This window comes from Morus notabilis, unplaced genomic scaffold (genome assembly GCF_000414095.1).
Source record: "Morus notabilis unplaced genomic scaffold, ASM41409v2 Scaffold1061, whole genome shotgun sequence".
NCBI classification, from domain to species: domain Eukaryota; kingdom Viridiplantae; phylum Streptophyta; class Magnoliopsida; order Rosales; family Moraceae; genus Morus; species Morus notabilis.
In genome coordinates, this window is record NW_010363282.1 from 92,452 (window position 1) to 114,782 (window position 22,331).

The 22,331-nt window shown below is 35.6% G+C and overlaps 2 pseudogenes; both read right to left on the bottom strand.

Moving 5' to 3' along the window:
- Window positions 1-530: 530 nt before the first annotated feature.
- Window positions 531-3,075, bottom strand: LOC21388142 (annotated as a pseudogene).
- A 1,886-nt stretch (window positions 3,076-4,961) lies between these two features.
- LOC21388145 overlaps window positions 4,962-22,331 on the bottom strand; it is a 29,184-nt pseudogene continuing 11,814 nt past the window's right edge.

Sequence of the window (22,331 nt, forward strand, 5' to 3'; positions counted from 1 at the left end):
TGGTTTACAATTCCACTTCCATTTATTTCTTCTTCTCTTTTAACGCATAAATATCATAATCGTTTAAGCGCGTGACATTAACAAATCCAGATTCAGATACATAGATCTCAAAGCAATTCATCTGTTAGATCATAATTGTTTTTGACTCTTTCTTTACCGCTAGAACAGGAGTCATTAAACCATTCAAGTTTAGCTACTTACGTTCTTCCTAAAAAAAGCGTTGTCACTAAGTCATCAAAAGATGAAGTGAAAAACACTTCGAATAAGGAATTGTATGGAAGATCATGAGCTGCAAAAAGCAGACTGACATACATTTGAGGAATTGGAGTTTTTGCAGAAACTACCACACACGTTTTTGTTGCTCGAGCAACAAAATAACAATCTTAATGAGAATTACTTGTTAAGGCCAAAAAGTGAATAAATAAAATAAAATAAAATAAAACACTGAAAGTGTTTAGCATAACATATATTATCACAAATATTTTTACAACGAGCAACACTACAACACTATGAATTAAGATGCAGGGACTGACGGAAAAAAAAAAAAAAAAGGAAAAAAAAAAAGAAGGAAAGAAAAAGGCCTACAGCTTGATATAATTCTAAAGAGGAACAATCAGAGAGGCGAGAAATAAAAGAATGCAATTAGAAGTCAGAAATTTGGTTGAGACCAACTGATTAAACTACTACGTTACCTCAAATTCGCAGTTGTCTTCTTTTTCTTACTTTGCTTTGCCAAAAGTAGTGAAAGCCGAGCAAATCCAAATTTCTTTCTCTTACCAGAAAAATGCTTTTGAACGTTCTCCTTCTCTGGTCTCAAAGAAGAGGATAGCTCACCATTTTGTTTGCTGAGCATTTGACCCAGAGACACCTTTGGTTTTACAGAATCTTTTCCAGACATCCCAATTTGCAGATCTTCTGGGAGCAGCAGCTTCCGGCTTAGTATCTGTCCAATTGACAAGGTTGGCTTCAGAACAGGCGTTGACCCATCTGTAACCAGATTCAGTCCGTTCACATCAAGCAGGCGTGAATCTCTCCGGTGGTGAGATGCGGAAGAATTCTTAAATTTGGTAGAGTTGTGTATAGAACGTCTTCTTTGACCATGTTCAGATCTCCATTTGCGAAGAGCTTCTTCAACTGCTAACTTCCCTTTATTTGCAGCCTCCACTGTGCTCAGAGCTTCTTCCAATGCCTTTCTACTGGTTTTGACTTCTTCAGTTGCCTCCTCTACCTTTTTCAAAATTTCCATGTTTGATATGTTTGCATCATCGACTTGCTCCATAGCATCTACTACTCTCTTCTTAGATAGCTCCTCAGCATCTCGAGCTCTGCGGACCAGAGATGAATACCCCTCAAACGTAAGCCGCTCTTGCTGCCTCCTTCATTTTTCTTGCAGCAACCAATCTGACTTCAGCTGTTCTTATCCTTGTTCTTGTATGTTCAATCTCCTGTGTAGCTCTTAAAACTTCTGATCTTGCATCTTCTCCCACTTTTTTGAACTGCTCCACCTCAGAATTCAAGCGGTGGAGCTCCTTTGAAATATCTAAGGGATTCTCCGAACCACCTTTACTTTCAGCATCCTTTGCCAATTGTAGCTTCAGTTTTGTTTGATTTAGCTCTTCTTCCAGGGATGATATTTTTGAAGAATTCTGAGTCAACCTTTCACGGGTCTTGTCAAGTGCAAACCTTTCCTTCTCTAATTTCTTGTTAAATGAATCAACAGAAGATCGAATGTCAGCAAGATCAGTTGTAGTCCTGCTAAGGTTCAGCTTTGCCTGTTTCAGCTCCATTAAGATCAATCCAGGAGCTGCAGAAGGGTAGGGGCATACGCCTTCTACGGAATTCAAATTACCTCCTTCAATCACATTGTTTTCCTTCTCTTCTTCTTTCAACACCGGAGTCACATTTGTTTCGCCTGCATTTGCCTGTTGGACTGAATTGACTTCAGATGCTTCTTTCTGCAGCTTTTGCTTCAGCTCGTCCATAATCAGTTTGGTCTTTTCCAGCTCTTTTAAAACATCCAATGTTTCCCTTTCTTTCACTATTAGATCTTTCTCCAAATGTGATGCCTGCTCCTCCAGTTTCGCTACATCAAGCTCTTCCACTTCATGCTGCCAAAATCAGGAGACCAAAGTCAAGAAGACGGTCAAGTAAGTCAATATCAAGACCAAGAAGAAGGGAGAAACAGTCATGGACAACAATAGAAGAGAAAGACCTCAAAGTATTATAAAAAAGAATAAAATTAGACTGCAGAGATAATTCCACCAAAGGAACACCAGATAAATGAAAGTGAACGCCACCCGCAAATAATCAGGAAAAAAAAATAGAAAAAGGAAGTTCGATAATCTCATTGTCTTTACACCAATTAATCATACGAACTCTGGGGAAACAGCTTCCTGAATCTCGCATTTTGAGCTACCTTGTTTGTACCCAATGTAATAACCAAAATTCCAATTGGTATAACGCAAAATTCCTTCCGGCAGTTTCTGTCTTTGAAATGAATTGGAAGAAACAACTCTAATGACCAGAGAGTAGTCAAATACAGAAATAGAAATTACAGTAATTCAGGGGGGCTTGGCCTCCACCCTCCATCAAAACTAACATACTATATTTCTAACCACAGTCTTTTCAATACTTTCTACTTTCAATAATTTATAATTTACTCTAAACAAAGTAAATTCTTTTACCCAAAAAATCAATAAATTAAATTAAATAAGCAACAACAACAACAACAACAACAACAACAAAAAAAAAAAAAAAAAAAAATGGAAAGGCAAACAAATTTCACCAATGTGACAATGAACATTTGAAATTCCACAACCAATATGATATGTCAGTCAAACAACACCACAAAAAAAGATCCTATCACACATTACAAGCAAAAAACTTTCAATTGTAAAAAAAAAAAGCCACATTTCTAGTTATATACCAAAAATGGAAAAAAAAAAAAAAAAAAAAAAAAAAAATTCATTTGGGTTTCCATTTTAGAGAGAGAAAACCTCCCTCCATTTTCACGCCATTGGTCCCCGCTACCCCCTCCGACGTCCCTCCCGATCCACAACCTAAGGTTTCCGCCATTAATGTCCGAACATAAAACCTTCAATCGCCAATAACCCCAAACAACAAACAAAAAATCCCTAATTTTGTGGCTCTCCTCTTAGAGAGAAAAAATCCAAAGGAATCGACAAAGAAAATGGTGAGAAAAATTTGCAAAGAGATATGGCGTTTTACAAACAAACTGTGCAGACAGCAGAGTATAAAGATAGACTGAACAAGACTAGAGAGAAGAACGACGAAGAAGAAAAACAGGTTCAAACAAAAGTGTACGTTTTGGGGTTTAGATTCACCGGAACTCCGAAAATGCCCCCGGCAAGCATCGCAATTTTCGGAAGGTTGAGCTGTGATGTTGGGGAAATAACGACAAAGATTGATGTCAAATTTGGAAAATAAGAGGAGAGAAAGGACAAGATTTTGTTTGGTCTTGGAGTGTGCGTAGTTAAGAGTGGGTGTTTTTAATCGCATTTGTAGCAAATGGGGTGGGGGTATTATCGTAATATTAGAGACGCGCGTGTGGGATTTCCAACGGAAACATCCCCAACGGGCCAATTATTTCTTTTGGTTGGCCCGAGTACTGATGAAAAAGGCAAAGCCAGTCAGCTTCAAACTTCAGTGGTTCTTCTGTTGCTCTCTTGGGCCGTTGGGACTTTGGGAAGGTGAATACGTACACAAGAACATAACTGTAAAGTTTGGGTTATTGAATAGGACAGGTTTCCGTTTCTTTTTGAATGACATGAGAATTGATATTGTTTAGTTCGTTGATTTAAGTTTTTATTTGAGTTAAGATGTGATTTTATGTGAGAATATTTTATTATAATAAAAAAGTTAGATGTGACTATTTTTTAGAGCTTTTTACTATAGTAAAATTTAAATTCTAAATTCAAATCTGTGAAATGAACGGAGCCTTAAAGTATAACTCTTAAATTATTGTTCGTTTAGTTTACGCGTTTAAGTAAATGATTTTAATTATATATTTAAATTTTATGCGAGAATTCATTAGTGAGAACTTTTTTTATTTAATTTTTATGAGAGAAAAATATTATAGGAGAATCAGAGTCATGGTTTCAAACGCGTGAATTAAACGGGACATGCATTTTGTAGGTCATAGGGAAAAAAAGAGAGAGAAAAGAGTAACACAATTTCAAGTTTCAACTTCGACATTACATCGCGTTAATGCAGTGCAATTTGATGAATATTTTCTGCGTATTTTAAATTTTGGCAACTTGCCCTATTAACTTGTAAAATTATTGTAATATGCTCCATTTTAACAATGATTGTCTTAAACTAGTGTCGAAAAAATACGTTTGACACAGAATTATAGCATCCCAATTTAAAAGTAACACAAATCTTCAAATTCATCAACTTTTAATCTCTTAAATCTAATAAAAAAATTTGAGAGAATTTAGTAAAATGGGATACATTACAACAATTTTACAAGTTTAAGAGGTTGATTGTCAAAATTGAAAGTTTGAGGGGTAATTTACTAAACCACAGTAAGTTCCAGGGGCAATTATTCTAAAAACCCAGGGCTTGTTCATTTGCATTTTTTGAGTTGTCGTGAGTTAAGTTCAGATCTTGATTTGAGTTAAGGTGTATTTGAGTATGGTTTAAGTTGAGACTCTAATTTGAGTTTGTGTTTGGATGTGTACATTTCTTTCTTGGGTACATGTGGTCATTCTAATTCATCTTTGGATATCCCAGAACTAATGATGGGGTATTTTGATCTCCATCTTAAAAGTATTGAATGATTGTTGTTGTAGGGTAAAATCTAAAACCCTACATCATGTAATGGATCAGCTGAAGGTATTAAGCGATCTTGACAGCTCAACATAAAATATCCTGCATTTCTATAGAAATCGACCGTATAGAGTAGTCAAGATAGGCAAAAGGTCGACCGTATAGAGATGTCAAGACAAGCGAGAAGTCGACCGCTCCAAGTACGTAGGCGGAGATGGCTTGATAAGCGCCTGAGGAGCCGATTGCACGTAGCCCGAGAAAAAACTTAACCTGGAGGATATCTTACGTGACTTGTAAGCAAGCAAAATTGGTAGGGGAGCAAGTGAAGACCACTGTTGGCTGCCAGAAACTCCACCCATTGAGGACTACATCCAAAAATATGGAGACAAGGTGATAAAGTGTAATGATGGAAATAACATATGTTGAGAGAGGATAGAGCAAATATAAACGGGAAAAAATGGCGAGCGAGGAGATTCATTCTGTAACTCTTATTCTGAGAAGATAGTAAAGATTTTTTCCTCCTCGCAGTGCACATAGCTCTTGAACAAAAAGAGTGAACCACTATAAATTTTAGTGTTCTTTCTCTTTTATTAGCTTTAAAAAATCTTCTCAAAGTAAGATTAAACCGTTAAAATCATGTTAATCATTTCTAAACCCGAATTAATCCAGTTGACGAATTTTCACCGTCAACAATTATTGTCTTGTCTTTCTATTATCTTGTCACTTTAAAAAGCCTACAATTTAAATATAAGTAAAGAAGAGTCTGCTTACAATTTAAATATAGTTGAAAACTCCAGCTTTTAAGTAATTATTTGGATAAAAATTTTAAAAAGAACTTTCTAAAACATTTACATGAGATTTTTTGTTCATTAATAAAAATTAAAATCAAAATCAAAATGTTATTTGAAACTCTAAAGTAACTTGCTCTTTTTTTAATAGAAACTCTTAAAGGAGAAGCCATGTTTATAGGTTTGGCTTCTCTTGAAAAAGCTTCCCAAGAAGCTCTTCTGGTATTTCAACTAAACATCTCTGAAACCAAAAGCTGCTTATGAGTTCAGAAAACCAAAAATAGGCCTATAAAAGCTCTGCCAATTGTCCTAACTAGTCCAAGAAAAATAATCATCCATATCAAACAATGTAAGAGGAAAAAATAAAAAAAATAAAAAAGATCAAGACCATCAACTCCTTCAAATGAACCACCAACATGAACAAGAGTCTAAAATCACTGTAAGTTTGAAATCTTGATTTGGTTTTGCTTCCAAACCATTTCACTTCCATGGAAAATCAAAATTCTAAGTTCATGAATCCATCATAAAATGAAATTCCAAGTTCATGAAAGCCTCATTGTCTCTAAAGAAATGACTTTAAAAAGTACTGAGAATAATAATGCTTATCAGTTTAAGAAAAGGTGAATAAGTACTAAGAGTACTAGAAAAGCACGCAAATAGTCTTGATATGCAAAATAAGCACTTGATTAGAAGAAGTCATCTAGATCCTCATCACGGAACACCATCTGAGTAGAACTATTTTCAGTATTGAACAATTCATCACCAATTCCATCTCTTACAGCCCCCGAAATGCCGCGCTCTTCAATATTCTCCTCTTCTAGTGGTGGCAATCCAATTTGTGGCTACTGCAGCTACCATTCTTGTTTCGATTGTTCAATGAAATTGCTCAGCAAATTTGGAATTTCTGTTGCACTCCCAAAGCCAAAATTGCCCACATTGGAGAAATCCATTTTCTCACCGAAAAAGTATTCCTTGACGAAGTGAATGTTCTCACCAAAGCCTAGTAACTCCCTTCTAACACTTATCCCAGTTTCTGTATAGAATAAGAATTTGTATGAGTCTAGTTGGTGATCATGCATAGCTTAATTTCCTTTTAGTTATCACTGGGACTTGAATCCAAGACTAACATACATCTAATTATTACGATAAATTGCGAGGTAAATTACATAATATTTCATAAACATTAAAGTGTCGAAATGATCTCCTGATCATTTCTTTTTTTTTTTTTTTGAATTGATCCTAGTTGATCATGACATTATGCTTTTTACAAGGAATTACCTAATGTAGTTTTGAGGTTTGAAAACAAATGACCTTCTTGTAAATTGAGTGGTGGTGAAGGGGGGATATTGTATGGTGCTAGACCTAATTCAGCAGGCCTTGCCATGATGGTCTTCTCCTGGATTGCATCTTGTTCCGTTTTCAAGGTGAGACGACATTGCTCAAATAACTGAAATGATCTCTTATTTCTTCTTGTTCACCACGAGGTTTTGTCTATGTACATATTTTCATTGGCTTGTAAACTTCCTTTTTTTTGGTGTCTTTACTTAGTACTAACTTTAAGCAATAGGATAAGGCATCATGAGAAAAAAGTACCAATTTTTGTTACGATAAGATTTTTAAAAATCTGGTTTTTGTCGTATGTAACTATAAAGATGGAATTATTGATCTAATTTGGACAAAATTGAAGATAGAAAGTTAGTTAGTTAAACCTTAAAATAGTTTCCATTATTTTTGTTTCAGAGTATTCCTAGAGAAGCTAGTAGACCCTATAATCCTTGAAAGCTCTACCGAAATAAAAATAAAAATAATAACAATAAAAAAAACAACATATTATAGAAAATTTTTGGCAATCCATCTTCTGTACTATTATCTCTTTATATGGGGTGGCAATTTTTATGGAAAAAAAAAAACTTGGGCAAACCACTGATGTTAGTTAAGTACCACAATTAATAAAAAGTGAATCTTATCTATAGGTCTCATGCGGTGTAACTCCCTCTTTATGAGTGTGTGATGTTTAATACCACTAGTGTCCCTCAGCATTGCTCATATCAAAAGGTTCTTATTGGCTTTTTTATGAGGCAACCAAATAAAAAAAACATAACTTTTCAGGGATAATTTTCACAAGGAACGTACCTGCAAGTGGCTTGAAACATTTTCCTTTGTCAGTCCCCGGACATTCATAAGCTGGGGGATGTCCTTAGGATAAGCACCTAAATCAAGCGAGGAAATTAAGGATCAACTAGTTACTATAAAGTCATGTATAACTAATTATAATAACTACATTTTACCATATATTCAAGATGAAGAAATTGTTTTTACCATCAACACCTTGCAAGTTGGTTGCTTGCAAGAATTTGTTATGCCGTTCATCAGTCCAAATTAGCTTTAGCCTCTTACTAAGAGCAGTTGAATCATCATTTTCTTCCTCTTCATATTTCTGATCTGTTGCCGCATCTCCAGCTTGAGACACTCATTTCGCCCTTTGCTGATTCGTTACATTCACTGAAACTCGACTCTCTAAATCCTCGTTGACCGCATTCCCTTGCAGCGATCCACTGTAGAAGCTTCTTCCTCCTTCAAACTCAATACTCTCAACTGCACCTTGATCAAATGTCCTATAAGCAATCTGCGACAGGTTCTTTAAGTAATTCGTCCCCAGCGGTTTAAGACGATAAAGCTTAGCCCTTTTTTCAGCCCGTTACACATGGCATCCTCATTATCATCAAAAGTCAAAACTGCATAGAGAAATGTAAGGAAAAAGAAAAAAAGAGTAGCCATTACAGAAAGAATTAAGTGTACTAAGAATGCATAGCTCCTCAAAGACGACAAACAGGTGGAAATGGTTCGATCGAGATTAGTAAGGGATCTAGGAATTCATTTTTGCCCTGGCAGTTAGCTAAATAACTAAAAAAATTTCCCTTTTTTTTTTTATTTTTATAACCGTTTCATGAATTAGACTATATATAAGGACTAGAAAACTTAAGAAATAATATGACACACTAAAGAATTCATTTCACCTTTGATATCTATTATTATAATGCTTTCCTGATTTGATTTTAATTGGCAAGAATAAATATATTGTATACAAAATTGCATATAAATTTATTTTAAAGGTTAAATGTATGCATAAGACAAGACGAAAGTATCAATTTGTCTACCTGCACACTATCACAACTATTGGTTCTTGAAATTAAAAAAAAAAAATTACAGTAAAAATAAACTAAGAGAAAAGTTTTGTATAGTTAAGAACCAAGTTGAGTGAGGGAAAAAATATTTCATAATTTAGAAAATTTACATATCATTTTGAAAATAAAATTAATTTTTGAGTGGGAGCATAGGTATCACCGAACCCTTAGTGGATCCGTATATGTGTTGAGAATGTCACTTACTAACAAAAGGCGACTTCGAATATCGTTCCTTTTCTCTAGGAAGTCATTTTTTTCAATGTCAAGCCAGCAAATATCTGTCAATATAAGCTGAAACCCAGATTTTTTATTCCTTGCAAGGGACAATGCATCAGTGGCTGTTTTAGTTGTTGAAACTGAGCAAAGAATGAATAAAGAAAAGGTCCTTAAAAACCTCATAACATAGCGACATACCAAACGTACTACATTATGTACTAGGATTAATGGTTGTAAATTCAAAGACCAAAATTTGAATTTTAATCCTTAATCGATTATTTATAATCTATATCTATAATCTTTAATCTATAACATACATAAAAGAGCTAAACCTTCTTTTCTCCCACACTCCTTCTCTTATCAAGTGTCGATCTCCCATTATTTTTTGTCTTTTACTTTTGTTAATTCTTATTTTACTTTCTCTTTCCTTATTTGTTTCCTTTTATTTTTTTTATAAAGATGCTTTGCACTTTATTTATTATAATATATTTCTTTAAAATATATTTTTTCCTCAATTTTTTCGTATTAAAATTATTTCTTTCAAACACATCCCTACATAATTTTTAAGATTGTCTAATCTAATCTAATCTAACAACATAAAAGACTGAAATCTCTTTTATATAGGGTTACCACAAGTCAACCTCTGCTTTTACCTCTCTTTTCCTTTTCCTTTTGTTTTTTTTTTTTACCTTTTTATCATTATTTTTTACCTTTTAAATGTTAATTAATTTTTTTGTGATTTTTTTTACGTTTTAATTTTTTTGCGTGTTTTTTAAAAATATATTTTTCTCACTTAAAATAATTTATTTCACACGTATTTCTATTTAATTTTTATTTCTATTTTTTCTATATTTTAATTTTTTGTGTGTTTTATCAATAGTTAAAATAATTTTCTTCAAATGTGTCCCAACTTAGTTGTTTTCTATGTAGTTCCTATCATATCAGAGGTTATTGTCACACATTTTTTTAAATACATTCAAAAATCCTTAAATAGTTTTATAAATGAATTTCTCTTTATTTAGTGAATAATAAACTTTTCAGGTGTCTCTGTCATGACCGAGAAATTTATCAAAGAAATTATTGTATAAAATAAAATTTCATGGAATTCTCTGTATTATAAATATGAATACTTTTATGATAAGTATTTGTTGATATTGATATTGAATAGTAAAGTGTAGGTTAATTCTTAACTATGATACAGTTACCGAATTTTAGACTGTAATCAGGAAAGATGCACGAAACATTGTGATAATCCCACAAGAGGACAAACACATGAATATTAAGTTTAAGGAATAAAAAACAATTGAAAAACATAAATTCTAGGGTTTTAGGAACAATCGAAATGAATAACAGACAAAAAAGGGGTTCGGAAGTTCGAATCGAGAAAATTAGGATTTTCGACCGATTAGGGTTGACCAAGTCGAAATTTGTTGACCAAGTTTTGACCAATAGGTCACTCTTGAAAAGTTAGTCAAGGTTGAGCAAAGTTGACCAAATTGACCAACTGTCTGAAAAACGCAAGTAAAACGCGCACCAGATATGAATTAAACTGAACCGAAATAAAATAGTTATTAACAATCAATGGTTGAGAATTAAAGTGTTAATTGATGGAGAGCTGAGATTAGAACATATGAGAAGAGATGGCCGGCCAAGACTTAAGGGTTGTCATAGTCTCTAACATGGCATACGTGCGGAGCACATTAAAAAATAGTAAAAAATAAATAAATGTCTCATGTTCATGATCATCTCTCAATTCTCATATATAATTAGAGACATGGGTATTCCCATTTTACAACATTTTTTATGTCTCATTAGTTACTCACATTATGTATTATGATGAAAATAGAAAATGACAAATTTATAATTGTGAAAAAAGTTAAGGCCTCGTTCGTTTTGCTAGTTTGAGTTTTCAATTCGAGTTGAAAAGTCATTATGTGAGAGAAAATACTATAACACAAAAAGCTAAATTTATATTCTTATAACAGAAAACACTATAACAAAACTTGAGTCGTTATTCGAACCAACAAAATAAACGAGACTTACGATTTTGTCTATTTGCCAAACTTGGGACTATAAATAGTTATATGGACAGAAGTTGCATGAAGGTACTGAAAAAGAAAAGGGCCTAATATTATGTTGTGATGTAAATTGGGAAAAAAATGTTAGCATTGCTATTCCCTAAACTATGAGTATTATATCATTTTTATTCTTAAATTTTATAATTTTGGTAAATTATTGTCTAAACTTTAATTTCTTGCTAGTTTTAGTCTCTTGCACTAAAATTGGCAAATAATCTGTGAATTCTGTAAAGTAATCATGTCTCAATTGTATAATAAATGTTTACTAAAAGGTTACTTTAAATGCAAAATGTTCTAGTGTTTAGGGCTTTTAACAATAATGAAGTGAATATTTTGCATTTAAGTTTAGTACTTATGAAAAAATAGTTATTATGTGTGAAATTTAGGAAATTCTTTCGTCAATTTTTGGATCACGAAGTTTAAAAATTAATATGTCAACATTAAAGTTCAGAGACCACAGTCATAAAGACACAATGTTTATAATTCAATGACTAACAATGCTAATATTGTTGCATATGTGTCATAATATCATCTAAATTACCTGTGTATCCACAGAGGCAGAGCATTTTGGATACAACTGCAAGAGATATAGGATCAGAATCAACGACAAGAATATTAGACCCTTCAGATACTGGGATTGGGCTAATAGTCAAGTGTTCGGACCTATAATTGAAGTCGAATGACTAAAAAGAAAAGGAAGACTAAAGCATCCATTTTGTGGATGTAATGCACCAAAAGATTATTCCCATTAAACTTCTTTATCTACACTTGAAAGCTTGTGTTATACCGGAAATGAAAATAACATGAAAACAGAAAATTTCCTAAGCCAAGTTTGTAGGATAACAAAGCAGAAAGGTGGCAAGAGACACTGAAAGAATAAGAGGACAATTTTAATAAAAACAATTGAGCCCCGTAACAATATATGAAATTAAACAGCAAGAGTTCAACATGAAATTTGTTTGAATGGAACTTTCCACGTAGTGTGTCAAGGGTTTGTCTTGCATTTTACGGGACATGTGCAAAAATTACCCTTTTTTGAGCTATTTTTATAGTAAATGTCCAACGTTTTGTGAAATTAGAAAAAGTGGTCGTTTATCAGTTATAAACCAAGGTATATCAATTATACATTGGTTTATCACTAATTGACGTGGTGGTGTATTATGATTGACTTTGTCTTTTTTCGATGGCCAACAATAAGCTAGTCATAAATCAATTTCAATTAATGATTTTTCAATAATCCATGATCAGTTATAAACGATAGTGTATCAATGATAACCACGGTAAAAAAGGGTCATTTTCTAGAAAAAAAAAAGGTTCGAGATTTGCCTAAAAAGAACATTAGTCGTTAATTTAATAGAGGTGACCAAAATCAGCCATCCATCTTCTTTTTAATACATTTGTTTATCTTTTTTTTTTTTTTTTGCTTTTTGAGAGTAGAATGTTGCAGTAGGATATTTAAAAAAAAAAAAAGCTAATAGGACTCAATTTTATACCTTTAAATTTTCATCAAGTTTTATTAAATTATCATTCTTTTTATAATCTTATATGATTCTTGTATGCTCTAACGTGTTCAGGTCTATCCTGTTGGCAGGATAATTTTCATATCTCATCCCAAAATTGTCTATATCCTTTCTACACACTGGAAAAGAAAAAAAAAATTTGTGCCTCCCAATTTTGACCATTGACTCATTTTCTTCATAAACTTCAAAATGGGGATCGGAAATGGTTTATGAGATGATTACGTGAGGATATATTCATAATTGAGATTAAAGTAAATGCCCTTCCCATCCATAGCTGAAAGGGGAAGAAATTTGGTAATAGAAAAATCCAACTTTCTTCCTCCATTTAAACCCTATTTCAAAACTGTTAAATCTTAAGTTCTATCAAAGATGGAGGGGGAAAAATAAGAACTTGGGGGAAGAAAGTTATAGATTGAAGGACAATTTCATAAAATCTGGGCAAAAAATTTTTTGATCTCATTTTCAACAAAAATGAGATTTTTCACTTACCATGTACCGGTTGAGTTTAATCATCGACATCAATCCTTTTGCTTAGCATCTAATCTCAATAAACCCTTGAAGCACTGTGTTAACAAAAAGATTTCCGCTCGAATCCCTAGATTAATTTCGGCTTGTTTGTTTTATATTTGGTATTCATACTCTAGTAAATTCCCATCAAGTGCAACATGAGAAATTTCATTTCTGACCTTTATTTCATTCGACACATGCAAACTCGAGCAATTTCTTCGTACGTAACTAAACATGTGTTATCTCCTATAAACTTTTGATATGCATGTTTAATTGTCTTAATCACATTATTCATACAAGTTAATAGAATGTACATTGTATGTTGGGATATAAGTCCTAAATTGCATTCTGCTTTTTGAGAACAAAGTGCCAATCTAATAAGCGTCAATGACGGGGTTAATAAGCCTTAATATCAAGGACAAGATAACAAAATAAGACTAATTCCAATATTCTTTACATAACTAGGTTATTAAAAAATTTCTCTAATTGTAAGACACAATCTTTAACCATCAAATCCTTATCAAGTCCCGTTAATTGACCCTACATAATTCTAACACGATCTAATGGTTTAAAATGGTGTCTCACCTTTAGGATTTCTCAATGTTTGTTGAAGATGTTACATGACATGTGATTATAATGTCAGCATGAAATAGTACGAAATCTTGTAACCAAAGGAGGAGGAGAATCCTTATCAAGTCCCGTTAATTGACCCACGAAATCTTGTAACCAAAGGAGGAGGAGGAGGAGGAGAATATACACCTAAAACCTTAAGTATGAGAAAAAATATATACACCACCATATTTTTTAATACATAATTCTAACACGATCTAATGGTTTAAAAAGGTGTCTCACCTTTAGGATTTCTCAATATGTTTGTTGGAGATGTTACATGACATGTGATTATAATGTCAGCATGAAATAGTATGAAATCTTGTAAACAAAGGAAAAGAAGAAGAAGAAGAAGAAGAGGATGAAATAGTACGAAATCTTGTAACCAAAGAAGGAGGAGGAGGAGAAGAAGAATATACACCTAAGACCTTAAGTATGAGAAAAAATATATACACCGCCCTATTTTTTTAATACATAATTCTAACACGATCTAATGGTTTAAAAAGGTGTCTCACCTTTAGGATTTCTCAATATGTTTGTTGGAGATGTTACGTGACATGTGATTATAATGTCAGCATGAAATAGTACAAAATCTTGTAAACAAAGGAAAAAAAGAAGAAGAACTTTATGATTTCTCAATATGTTTGTTGGAGATGTTACGTGACATGTGATTATAATGTCAGCATGAAATAGTACAAAATCTTGTAAACAAAGGAAAAAAAGAACTTTAGGATTTCTCAATATGTTTGTTGGAGATGTTACATGACATGTGATTATAATGTCAGCATGAAATAGTACAAAATCTTGTAAACAAAGGAAAAGAAGAAGGCGAAGGAGAAGAAGAAGGAGAAGGAGAAGAGGAGGAGGAGAATATACACCTAAAACCTTGAGTATTAGAAAAAATATATACACCGCCCTATTTTTTTAATACATAATTCTAACACGATCTAATAGTTTAAAATGGTGTCTCACCTTTAGGATTTCTCAGTATGTTTGTTGGAGATGTTACATGACATGTGATTATAATGTCAGCATGAAATAATACGAAATCTTATAAACAAAGGAAAAGAAGAAGAATAAGAAATTCTAACACGATCTAATGGTTTAAAAAGGTGCCTCACCTTTAGGATTTCTCAGTATGTTTATTGGAGATGTTACATGACATGTGATTATAATGTCAATATGAAATAGTACGAAATCTTGTAACCAAAGGAAAAGAAGAAGAAGAAGAAGAAGAAGAATATACACCTAAAACCTTAAGTATGAGAAAAAATATATACACCGCCCTTCATGGGGCACTATTTACACTATATACACCTAAAACCTTAAGTAGAGAAAAAATATATACACCGCCCTATGTCCCATTCAAGGGGCACTATTTACACCTTAACTACAATAAGCAAAGTGGAGCCAGAATGATCCAAAATAATAAGAACAAAGAATAACCTTAGCCAAACAAAAGACAACGTCTTACAGACTTTGGCAAGTTTTGATTTAAAACTTTCCTCTTCTCTTTTGATGACTCGCCGCTCTGTCAATATCCTTGGCTGAATCTTCTATGGGTTGGTTCTCCAATAGGACTTTCATTGAACGGTAAAATTCGGTGATATTTCTATGGATGCCTCCTGACTTAGGCGTTTCCAACTTCTCATTTGTCCTTTCAGATCTCATGTTTGGAGTCTTTTTCCTTCTTAATTCTTTCAGCTCCTGCAAAAGTTTTCAAGCACATTTCTTAAGTTCATCACTTCAATATTTTCTTAATTAAGAAAATTCACTTATTAGCCCTAGATTACTGTAGGTGATCAACCTTTTGCTTTTTTACTCTCCTGTCACAACCCAAGTGGCTAAACTAATTGATGAAGAATAAGTACTGACTTTGAGAAGACAAATATAGATAATAAATTAGATTGGTTGGGATTGATTTTCAAATCAATTAGGATTGATTTTTTTATTCTGTTTTTAGTTTCCTATTTTCATTATGTAATTAGCCTATAAATTGGATACTTTGTTAGGAGTAAATGAGACCATGATTTGAATATTAAATATCGTTATCAGATTGCTTCTCCCTCTTGCTCTCTCATTTCTCATCTCCCTCTATCTAAATTATTTTCTAAATCTCTAATTCCTCTTCTATTTCTCTCTCCTTTCTTCTAATTTCTCCACTTTTTATTCTCTCTTCTCTATTTCCCTTTCTCCCCCTACTTTTGCATCACTAATACAACAAAGACTTTAACTTGAACAATAGTAAATCCGACATAACGTATAATGTCTATCATTTACACGAGACAACCTAAGTAAAAACTAAGAAGAAGAAAACAGGGCCAGAGAGACACATAAATAGAAGGCCAAGAACATACCTTTTCTCGCAAAAAATATGCCCAGTTCTCGTGGAAAAGCAGCCTAAACGAGTTCCACGTTTTCATCCGTCAAAATAAATTGACATCCGTCCTTAATGTGAATCATAGGTGCATCCATCTCATCCAATAGATCAACGGATTCATCGCTGTCAACCACATCTTGTTGCATGTCAGACACTTCTGAACGGGTTGCATCAGAAACACCACCTGATTTAGGCGTAGCTTTGCTCCACTTGACGACATAAAACGTGTGCCCGTGTCTTACCTTCACACGGTCTATGGAATCAAAGTCATATTGCCCATACAATAGACTCTTTATTAGATGTGCGGCCATTTCGCTCGAGAAAATGGTGGAGAGCATAGGAAGTATCCTTTGACGATGGTTCCCAATGCTGATGAAATGCTAAGAAATCAACCAACAGTTCAATTTTTTGGCTTCCCCATGATATACATGGGCCATCATTTCCCGTTCAAAAAGATAATATTAAAAAAAATAGAGTCCAAGATGGAAAGACAAGTCTACAAAAGCAAACCAAACGAAAAAAGATAAAAGAACATTGTCAGAACATAAATTAGGTCACACTTTATGGCATATTCTTCCCAATTTCGACTTCAAGGCTGGATTGCACAACATTAGGTGAGGCTTTCTTCCTTTCTTTCTTTCTTTCTTTTTTACCCCCCTCTTAATTTAAGGAAATGGGAACCACACAATCTGGTACGACCCTTCCATTCTCTTTTTCTTTCCATTTTGACATTATATTTCCAAAAAAGAATGACGGTTGATCTAGTGACTTGCAAAAAATGATTTACAAGTCTTGGTGCAAGTAATGTCTGTTCTGTCCAGTCCAGAAAAAGAAATACTAGACAAAGCAGATACCCCTAGCACCAACAAATAAATAAATAAATAAAAAGGACAAAGAATATGTATATACTTGTAAGAAACATAAATTAGATCACACTTTATCGCACACTCTTCCCAATTTCGACTTCAAGGCTGGATTGCACAACATTAGGTGAGGCTTTCTTCCTTTCTTTCTTTCTTTCTTTTTTATCCCCCTCTTAATTCAAGGAAATGGGAACCACACAATCTGGTACGACCCTTCCATTCCCTTTTTCTTTCCATTTTGACATTATATTTCTAAAAAAGAATGACGGTTGATCTAGTGATTTGCGAAAAATGATTTACAAGTCTTGGTGCAAGTAATGTTTGTTCTGTCCAGTCCAGAAATATTAGACAAAGCAGATACCCCTAGCAGCAACAAATAAATAAATAAATAAAAAGGACAAAGAAGATGTATATGCTTGTAAGAAACGTCAGAACTAGAGTTTCATGAATCACTTGAGGATGGTAATAAAGACATATTCAAATATTCTTCTCTCTCTCAACATGCCTTTGTGTATATGTGCCCACTTGAGAGAGAGAGACTTTAAGTCCTTAATCAAACTATTGATTGCTTACACCAGTAAAATGCTAGGAGTCGAACATACCAGTGAAAGAACCATGGTTGTCGCACATATACATTTCAATTATTTCGCGATTGGGAAAATTTGGCTCCAAAGCAATCTTGGAAGAAACTCTGTCAAACCAATGGTCTTGCTTCTTTCGCTCCTTTTCTTTCCGTCCCTACGATTCAAAATGCTCTTAATAAAGATAGGAGATAGCAAAGATTGGAGAAAATCATAAATGAAAGACTAGTTTGAATCTAAACTAAAGATCTAACAAGGCATGACATAGTGTATGAAAAAGGATAAAATGTCCAACTATGTACCACGTCAAAAGACATACAATCACATTTAAACCCTTCTGGCGTTTTCTTGCAACCCCTATTAGAACTAGTAGAGCAATATGATAGATACCACACAGATAGTAGCGAAATGATAGGAAAAAGAAGCTGGGAATTTGTATTAATGGAAGCCAATCGGAAATATAGAAAATACAAGAAAGTAGGATAGGTATTGAGCTTTCGAGAGGCTCAATTCTCTCCCAGAGGAACTACTTTTCTTCACTCACTAATTGCCTGCCTTTTCTCACGGAATTCCCCCTACTTATTCCATTACAACTGAATTCCCCTACAACTAACACAGATTCCCAGGCCCCCACACAAGTTTCCCAAATAGACCTTACCGTACCAACTAATTTCCCCCCCTCACGTGCTTGCCACGCCTAGCATAAGTGAACCAAATAGGAGGCTTATCAGTACTCCCCTCCCAATGAGTCACCTTGTCCTCAAGGTGAAACATGGGAAACTGTCCTTGGATCAACTCAAAAGGTTCCCACATGGCCTCTGCAGGAGACATATTTTTCCACTGAATCAGCACCTCTAGTGGGTGTGCACCAGTTGCCGAAGACGTGCGCAATCCTAGTACTTTCTCTGGCTCGATCAACAGCTCATACTCTTCAGTCAGGTGGGGGAGGCAGCGCGGAGATCACCGACGCGGCGCCAACCGCGCGACGGAGCTGGGAGACGTGGAATACGGGATGAAGAGAATAAGACTCGGGCAACTGGAGTCTATAGGCGACGGATCCTACTCGCGCAAGGACTTTGAAAGGCCCATAAAACCGGGGAGCGAGCTTCTCATTAGGACGTCGAGCTAAGGATTTGAGACGATAGGGGCGGATCTTCAAGTAGGCCAGGTCCCCAACTTCGAACTACACATCCCGGCGATGCCTATCTGCTTGGTGCTTCATTTTCTGTTGTGCCCGCAGCAACTGCTGGTGTAATTCCTCCAAGACAGCGTCGCGGTCCCGCAGTTGCTGGTCCACCGCCGAGAAGGGAGTGGAACCAGCCTCAAACCGCAGCAAACAGGGAGGGTCCCGACCATAAACCGCATGGAAGGGCATGGTTCGTGTGGCCGTGTGAAACGAAGTATTGTACTAATACTCTGTCCATGGCAGCCAACGCGCCCACATCCTAGGCCGGGTGGAAGCAAAACAGCACAAGTACGTCTCCACGGAGCGATTGACAACGTCGGTCTGCCCATCCATTTGAGGGTGGTATGCCGTGCTATGCTTGAGCACCGTTCCCTGAAGACAGAGGAGTTCAGTCCAGAACTTGCTCATGAACACCTTGTCCCTGTCGGAAACAATGGAAGAGGGAATGCCATGGAGGCGAACTACCTCTTTCACGAAGAGTCCTGCTACCGATTGGGCCGTGAAGGGGTGCCGGAGTCCCACAAAATGGGCATACTTGCTCAGCCGATCCACGACGACTAAGATAGTGTCGACCCCCTCGGAACGCGGAAGCCCCTCGATGAAATCCATCGAAACATCCTCCCAAATGCGGTCCGGTATTGGCAACGGCTGCAGCAAACCCCCAGGAGCCAGGGTGGTATTCTTGTTTTGTTGGCATACGGCGCACTGAGCCACATACTGGAGGATATCCCACTTCATCCCTGGCCAATAGAAACAGCCCTGCACTCTCTTAAGGGTCTTCAAATAGCCTGAGTGGCCGCCCACGACGCCGTCATGCAACTCCTTGAGGATAGTACCCACCAACGGTGAGGAGCGTGGCACCACTAGCCGGTTGTGATATAACAATCGCCCTTGCACGAGGCTATACCCCGCAGGACCAACGCTGCCCCGTTTAAGGGTGTCAACCGCGGCCTGAAGCTTCTCATCCCCCACAACATGCACGTCGAGGTCCCCTAGTACTAGGGAGTATGGAGCAGCCAGGGCGGCGAGGGAAGGAAGTGGTTCCCGGTGGGATAAGGCGTCCGCGGCCTTGTTGTCCAAACCCGGCTTTTAGTGAATATCGAAATCATATCCCATGAGTTTGGTGAGCCACTTCTGGTACTCGGCGCTAACCTCCCGTTGTTCTAGCAAGTATTTAAGGCTCCGTTGGTCGGTGCGGACCACAAAGCGGCGGCCCAGAAGGTAGTGGCGCCACTTGCGGATGGCCATCACAATAGCCATCAATTCTCGCTCGTATGCGGATTTCAAACGCGCGCGATAGGAGAGGGTTTGGCTGAAGTAGGCGAGGGGGCAGTTGTTTTGCATCAACACCGCTCCAAGGCCATGGCCGGACGCATCCGCCTCCACCACAAAAAGCTGAGTAAAGTCGGGTAAGGCCAAGACTGGCACTGTTGTCATGGCATGCTTGAGGCGGGAAAAAGCCTCTGTGGCCGCGGCATCCCAGTGGAAGCTGTCGTGCTTAAGGAGCTGGGTGAGCGGCCAAGCCAGTGTGCCATAACCAGCCACGAACCGGCAGTAGTAACCTGTAAGCCCGAGGAACCCTCGTAGCTCCCGTAGCGTAGTTGGCGTTGGCCAATAGAGCATGGCCGAGATTTTAGCTTCATCCGCTGCAACCCCGTCGGCGGAAATGATATGGCCAAGGTACTCCAATTGGGATTTGTAACGCCCCCAACGCTAAACCAGTCTGAGGCTGAATTTAGCGAGGTGGTGCTACTTAAAACATACTTTATATACTTAAAATAATGTCATTTTTAAGATGCGGAAACTTGTGGTTGATTTCATCACAAAATTTTCGTAAAGGTTTTTGAACAAAATGAGTCAGTGTGCAAAATGATATCAACCACAAATCTTAGACATTAAACAGTTATTCAAAAGTGACATAGTAACAAAAAAAAAACATTTTGAGCCCATCTATTGTTTGGAAGTACATATAAGCAAGATGTCAGATGTAGGACTTAGAGTGCTCAGCCAACCTTGGAAATCATTATTTTTTTTTACTCTTCGATAACAACAACATCATCTGCATCACAAGGTAAAACTAATGAGCAAAAACTCAGTAAGTAGATTTCAAATAAAGTAAGTATCTAAAATCTCCATGGCTGAAATCTCTTTGTTAAACATTGTTCATAAACTTTCATACATATTCTTAGTTTAGGTATATGATACAGAACTTCGGTTCTAAGTAAGCCTCTCTATACAGGACCTTCTCTAATTTTGGCCAATTCTCTTCTCTTAAACACTAAGCGGGGTTTTTAGAATCTCTTTCTCTTGTGATCAACAAGAGACTTCCCACTAACATTTTTCTCTAGTTGTCTCAAAGAGACAGTTTCTCTAATTTGGGGTACCGGTCCCTCGCACGGCCGCACCCCTGCTTCCCCAGCCTCTCATCCATATACCATACCATAAAATCTCTTAAAACATAAAAACATAATAAGCATAAATCATAATCTCTTTCAAAATAATTAATCATGAATACTCTTTGAACATAATCATATAAGAATTTCATAAGAGAATAAACTTGCATAATCACAATTCTGAACAAGTTATGTCAAATAAGTCTTGTGATGCAGAAAATGCTTTAACTCTACTTACCTGAATTTTGATCACCACTTTGCAAGCACAAACTAGCTGGTTGTGGGGAGCCTTCAATGTGCTAATTAACCTTTAAAAAACCATAGTTTTCAAAAATCACATTCATATCATCATTTAACAAAACACATAACTGCGCAATGTTACGAAAATATTCATAACAACTTCATCAAAACTCAAAATATTATGAGACCAGTGGCAAATAAAAGTAAACTCAAAACCCTCTTTTTAGTGCTACTACATGATAAGTTTCAGATTTTTCAAACTAACCAAAAACAGCCCGAAATCTAGATTGAAGTATAATCTCGTCAGGAAAATGAAAGCTTTTTAACTGAACTTATAAAATTCATAACTAAATGTAGAAAAAATCCGTTTGGAGTTATTCAAAAACTCACGTAAAGCTTGAGATGTATACTTTAATAGAAAAATGTAAGATCTGTCAAAATCATAAGTATATATAGCACGGAAACAGAATCTACATGAGCTGTACAGAAGACTTATATTTAAACATTTCATCAAATACCTAGCATGCAGATCTTAATCTTCAAAGACCACTCTCCAAAACATGAATCATCATCTTAATAAGAGTTTATCTTCAAATAATCATCAATAATATCAAGCTAAAATCATCAATTTCGCCCAGAAACCAATATTTGAACCAAAACCTCAATAAACTCATTTTTAAGAGTCTACAACCAACATGCATGATAAACCCCATCAAAAATCCGAATCTCAAGTAGGATTTCAACATCTTAATCTCTGAAATCTTAGTTCCTAACATAAGAAAGAAGTTACCTCAAAGAAAAATGTGTTTCCAAGTGAATAGAAGCTCAAAACTTGGTGATTATTTTTGGTTCTAGGTTTAAAACGAGTTGAGATGGGCTGATTGAGTCTTTAGCTCTTTCTCTCTTAAAAACCTAGGTTTGATTTTGAGTTTTGGGTGAGAAAAGGAGTGAGAGGAGAGAAGAAAAGGTTATGGTCGGAGTTCTAGGTTTTTTT